Raw genomic sequence first — 6,163 nt, 5'->3', positions numbered from 1 at the left:
AAATACATGTCATCTCATCAAAATTCAGTTACAGAAAAACTATATTTTTTTTTTTTATCTGTTATTTGTTTCAGTCATTGAACTATAACCATGGTGGGGCACTGCCTCAAAGGGTTTTAGTGTCAAATGAATAGACCCTAGTACTTTTTTTTTTTTACCCTGGTATTTATTATCTCAGTCTTTTATAAGGATGCAAAAAAAAAACCCAATACAGGTTGTCAAGTGGGGGTGAGGGACAAACACAAACATAAAGACACACACAGACACACACACACACACACTTCTTTGAGTTTCTCTCAACCAAATCCTCACAAGGCTTTAGTTGGCTTGGGACTATAGGAAAAGACACCTACACAAGGTGTCATGCAGTGGGACTGAACCCGAACCAAGTGGTTAGTAAGTCATAAATCCATACATATCACACTTGTCATCTCATCAATATTCAGATAGAAATAATTTATCTTTGGGTAACCCCTCCCCAAAAAGACATATCAGTCATCAATAGAAGATAAATCTTATTTTAGCAGCATATTCCCCTAACAAATACTCTTAGTAAGATTTGACTCCTTCCTAGCCAATAATAATAATCCTTTCTACTAAAAGCACAAGGCTTGAAAATTCTGGGCAGGTGACTGATCGATTATATTGACCCCAGTGTTTCACTGGTACTGAATTTATTGATCCTGAAAGGATGAAAGGCAATAACAATCCTTTCTACAATAGGCACAAGGCCTAGGGGAGGTGATAGTTGGTTACATCAACCCCCAGTACTTGACTGGTACTTAATTTATCGACCCTGAAAAGATGAAAGGCAGAGTCAACCCACCTCTATGTGGTTGCTATTTATAGGTTAGTGGATAAGGCTAGTACAGGTGTCTTTGCTACATACATGAATCTAGTTTTGGTAATCAGGGATAAAAACTGTTGGCTCTAGAGCTTCTGTTTTGGGCTCCTCAGATTCTGAATTGTGAGAAATTTGGTTAGAAATGCAGTTGGGAATTCCAAGGATTGTATTCTATATTTCTTAGGAATTTCCCAGCTATAATTTATAATAAACTGTAAAAGCCTGTTATAAATGACAAGACTTCTTAAGGTTAAAGTGCTTGGCTGATTCAGCAAGCAGTTGTTTATGCTATTTAAAGATCGTTCTTATAGATAATATCTCAGTAACTAGTATAATTAAAGTAGATGAATTTCCTTTGAAAAAAATCGACCAACAGAATATAACTTTTATGGAAAAACCAAGTGAATAAATAGTATTCAAATTAGTTGCTATTATTAGATTTTCTAGGAACGCAATGGTTAGATGTGCTATTATTAGGAAATAACAGTTCACATTTAACACAGATATTCAATGTCAAAGTGATTTGATAAAGAAAAAAATAACTGTGATTGGTGAAATTAGGAACAGAAAGAAAAGCTCTGAAAAATTCAGTATTTCTTTTGTTGAATATACACAATCTTTGTATCATAGAAACTATCTGAATATAAATATACACTCATCTGATAACTTCTGGAATTTTTTACGAATGATCAGAGTTTATGGAAGTTTATTTGCTGAAAAATTATAGAACTTTCAAAAACTAAACTTTCAGAATTCAACCTTGATTTAGAAAAGAGCATAATGACAGTTGTAATTGATGGAGCAAATGTCAGTTAAATTTGTGAAGGATAACAAAAACATCTTTAAATGATTATTCCGGAGCATATTCACCATCTACTTCAATAACTGCTTCCCATTTGCTTGGCAGACGGTCAGACCGTCATTTAAAGATGTTTTTGTTAAATATTGTTACTGTTTTTTTAAAATAAAATTTGTTGAAAAAAAAAAGCCGCAATAATTATGTACCAACCCAATAGTAATGCATCTAGTTTAATAAAAGACTGCTGCAATAATGACAAATTTGAAAGCACATTTGAGGATAATTATCAAAATGTAGATTCTGCAGTTACAGATCTAGTTAATTATATTATAGTTAATAACTATATAATTATGTCAATTTGCAGCAGATTGAACTTATTGAAATACTTCCTAGTGCAGAAGACCAGACCCACTGAAGAAAATTCAAACATTGTGATATCATTAAAAAAAATTGAGAACAATTGTCAGTTTATTTTGTAGGTCTCCAATAAAAAAAAAAAAGTATGGTCATGAATCGCATTTAGTAAATGATACCTAGAAATGATGGAATAGTTTATTTACAATGTTAGAATGATTTTCATTCCTTCAAAGCTATACTGCAAAAGTTATGGTCGATGTCAAACAAACTCTTGGTTTTACAGATGATGACTTTAATACTCTTCATGCTGTTGCATCAGCAGTAGGTATATTTATTTTTATTTTAGGAGAATTGAATTGACAAAATATACCAATGACCCTCTTGATGAGAGGATGTCAAAAAGTGATCAGTAAAGAAAAAAAAAAAAAATTAAAATGTGATTGGATTGAAGATGTATCTAAATGGTCCTCTTTGTTTAATTTTGGATGTACATGATTCATTTCTAATTTTGCCTTCAGAAACTTCACTACAAAATATCACAAAAAGACAATCCAAATCCATGATAATTTAAGCATCAACTCCAACAAAAATGTCTCTTGTGTAGAGATTAAATGTTGCCATTGATAAAGCTGTTGGAAACCAAGAATCCTACAATCCAAAAGACACTGTTAAAGAGGAAAATCTTTGAAATTAATGGACATAGCTCTGTTACTCTTCCTTATCCTTAGTACTATTCATCCAGATCCCAATGAAGCAGAGATAGCCATTCCTGCAGTTGGGTCATTTATTACCAAATTACAATCAAGTTCGAGTAACAATATCAACAATATATACTTCTTGAGAAAATAACAAATTTTTTTTTTTTTGTATATAGTTAAACTTGGGTAACTGTAATTGGACACACATGCGCACGCGCGCACACATGTGCGCACGCGCACACACACACACACAAAGCAACTTGGAAGCAATGTTACAAAGTAATGTGAATAAAGTTAAGAGTACACTCAGTACATTATGTAAAGTAAACATTTTATAGTTGAAGTTCCTGTTTCTCCAGTACTTCAAGTTTCATCCTGGAACGAATAACAATGTGTGTGTGTGTGTGTGTGTATACATACACACACACATACATACATACACAACATGTATCTAGAAATGAAGAATAAAGCATTTCTTCTTCTATTATAATAAGTAAATAGATCTTTACATGTTGGCACTATGTAAATGCCTCCAATTAAACAATGAAGTGAGAAATTCATCGCACAAGATAAGATCTGTCCTTGTTTTCCCCTACTCCACCCACACACACTGATGCATAATTTATCTGATACAAACCTTGAGATTTGAACTTGCAGTTCTAAATCCTAAGACAGCTCTAATATAATGTCATTGAATTAACAAACTTTCCATACTAAGCTATTACTCTCTAGTTACTCATCAATTGAGATATGAAATTTGTTGTGATCTGATAAGCTTTATACTTCAACTGCTGGCAAAATAACTCTGCAAGAGTCATCAAAATTGTATGTATGTATAGTTGAAGAGCTTGTCAATGAATCTCAGTTTTGTTTCCAAATCTTGACAAAGAAAGTACATTTCAAAATTTCAAGTACAATATAAATAAGTGCCACTATCAAACTTGAGATAAGTGGTGTAAAAATAAGAAAAGAAAATCACGAGTAGAATATTAAATTTATGGTGTTTTTTTTTTTCATAAGTATTCATTCAATAGCAAAATTTTTTCTAAGCCTGTTTATAATCCCAGTGATCAACCTATTCAATGGCAACAACTTTCTCGGAGATAACACCCAACCATCAAGTCGTCAATGGGAGTGTTTCAACAATTGGTTAAGTGATAATACAATGTCATTCAAGTACTACAATACTTATGTTTACTATCAACAATTTCACAGACTCAATAAGAGCATACAGTGTTCTACACCAAGTTTTTGTGTGGGAAAATATCTTTTGTGATGTTTCAATAAAGTAGGAAAGAAGGTTTAGTAGTGAGAATGATACAATACTTTAGACAATAGCAGAGAAATATGCTGGCTTGCAAACAGTCAAATTAGGACCAGAGTCTGAACAAATATGGAAAAAAGACTACTATTTAGGAAATCATACAGATCAAAGAAATATTAAACTAAAGCTGATACTCAAAGAGGTAATTATCCAGGAATACTTATTTCATTTGGAGTAGCGTGGGGTATCAGAAGGACTGGGAAGTTGGTTTCAAATTGTATTTGAAGGTGAATCAAAGTATATAATATATACTATGGAATTTAGAATACTGAGCAACTAACTGTAGATAGTATTTATCTTATCGCTAAATCATATGTGACTTGAATTTAAAGAATAAACAATAAAAAATTTTTATGAAAAAGCTTCTGGGAGAGCATGGAGGTTGAGAGAGTCAATATTTTGAAGTCAAGCTGCCAAATTGAGTATCTATTTCAAAATTATACCTCTAGTTCTGGTATAAAGATAATTATATGGCATAATAGCATATTGTTAGAGCATATCAGTGAAAAGACAGATAACACGAAGAATTTCATGAGCAGCTGGGGAATTAGCAATACTTGTCAAAAGTTTTAAAATACCATAATTCAAGATGGTGATATTTGTGAGAGGGAGAAAGAAAGAAAAAACTCATAGGTTTAACATATATGACTATGAAAGATAAGTATGTATATATGTATGTATGTACACACACACACACACCAAGCTTCTGCTAGTTTCTGACTACCAAATTTCTCGAGGATTTGGTTGACCCAAGGCAGAATACACTTGCTCAAGGTGCCACACAATAGGACTGAAACCGGAACCATGTGGTTAAGAAAGAAACTTCTAGCTACACAGCTAAGCTTGTGGTAAAATTCTTGGAATTTTGAACTCCATAGCAAATGAACAGATGGTTGACATGGTGTTGTCCATACCAGGGATATTCTCTCATTAAATATCCTCCTATTTGTGATGTAGTTTGCTTGCTCTGCTTGGATCAGAGTATAGAGATATTCTCCCTAAATATACACACTAGGTCAGGTATAAGGAACAAGCAACAGAACAAAAAGAGGGACTAAAACAACCAAAGTGAAGGCATTTGTAATACATCAGTCAGTGTACAATAAGAATTTCTCATCTCAGAAATTCAGACGAAATTTGTAGAAAGATGTATTCAGATACGTTGAGTCCTTACATCCTGCTTTGTTTTGGTGGAAAAGTTAAATTATACCACTCAATGAGACACTAGTCTGCTACTGATAATAACACTCCCAAAAGATCTGGAATATATTCTTAACAAGTCAAATAATTTGAAGTACATAGAGTTAGGTAACAAAACTATCAGCTATGGATTTGAACTCAAAACTCATGAGTTGGCTGTCCAATAATTTATTTTCTTAGTCATTTTACTTCTACTAAATCAAGATCAGTTAACCTCAGGTTGGTTATTTGACCTGCTAGAAATAAGAGCCAACTCTCTTTCAAACACACTCTATTGTCTTTGATAAAGGAAGAGCATTTTAAATAATATACTTTCTGGCACACAGGAAAAATGGGATGGTCATGGCTGGAATACCTTTGATCATAAGCCTGTATGATCAATGCTAACCTGGACTAAATATCAACATTAACATCACTTGCCTAGTTAGGACACGAAAATGCTTGTATGGAAAATTCATAAGTTCATAAGGAAATTTCATTTTAACTCCCAATGCTGTAAAAAAAAAAGCTGGTGGGCCCAACAAATTGTATTCATTTTGGTTTAGGAAAAATGACTAAATTGTGGGCGTTAAGCCCCTCATTAAGGGGTCTTGCTAACTTGTAAGAAGTTGAAATTTTAGGAATATTACTTCATTTGTGTCTAATATCTATGGTTAAAATGTCATCAACAGCAAAAATATATGAATTTTTCATGGGGATTATGGCCTCATTTATGCCCCCTCACTTTCAAACATGTACTGCATAAAGATCCATTCAGTACTTTTGACCTAGTTTTGGATCATAAGAAATGACTAAAATTTGGGAGTTAAGGCCCCCATTAGCGGGTCTTAGAATCCTCATGAGAAGCAGAAACTTTGGGAATACTTCCTGATGTGTGTCAATTACCTATAGTTGAAATTTCATCAACATTGGAAATTTATGAATTTTCGGGGGGGGGGGGG

At 33.1% G+C, this 6,163-nt stretch overlaps 1 protein-coding gene across 4 annotated transcripts in view; it reads right to left on the bottom strand.

Moving 5' to 3' along the window:
* Positions 1-6,163, bottom strand: part of LOC106872769 (uncharacterized) — a 229,765-nt gene that overhangs the window by 5,635 nt on the left and 217,967 nt on the right. The window lies entirely within an intron of this gene.

The sequence above is a fragment of the Octopus bimaculoides genome, chromosome 1 (genome assembly GCF_001194135.2).
Source record: "Octopus bimaculoides isolate UCB-OBI-ISO-001 chromosome 1, ASM119413v2, whole genome shotgun sequence".
Lineage (NCBI taxonomy): Eukaryota > Metazoa > Mollusca > Cephalopoda > Octopoda > Octopodidae > Octopus > Octopus bimaculoides.
Note: the sequence above shows the minus strand (reverse complement) of the source record. Positions and strands in the feature narration are given on the sequence as shown.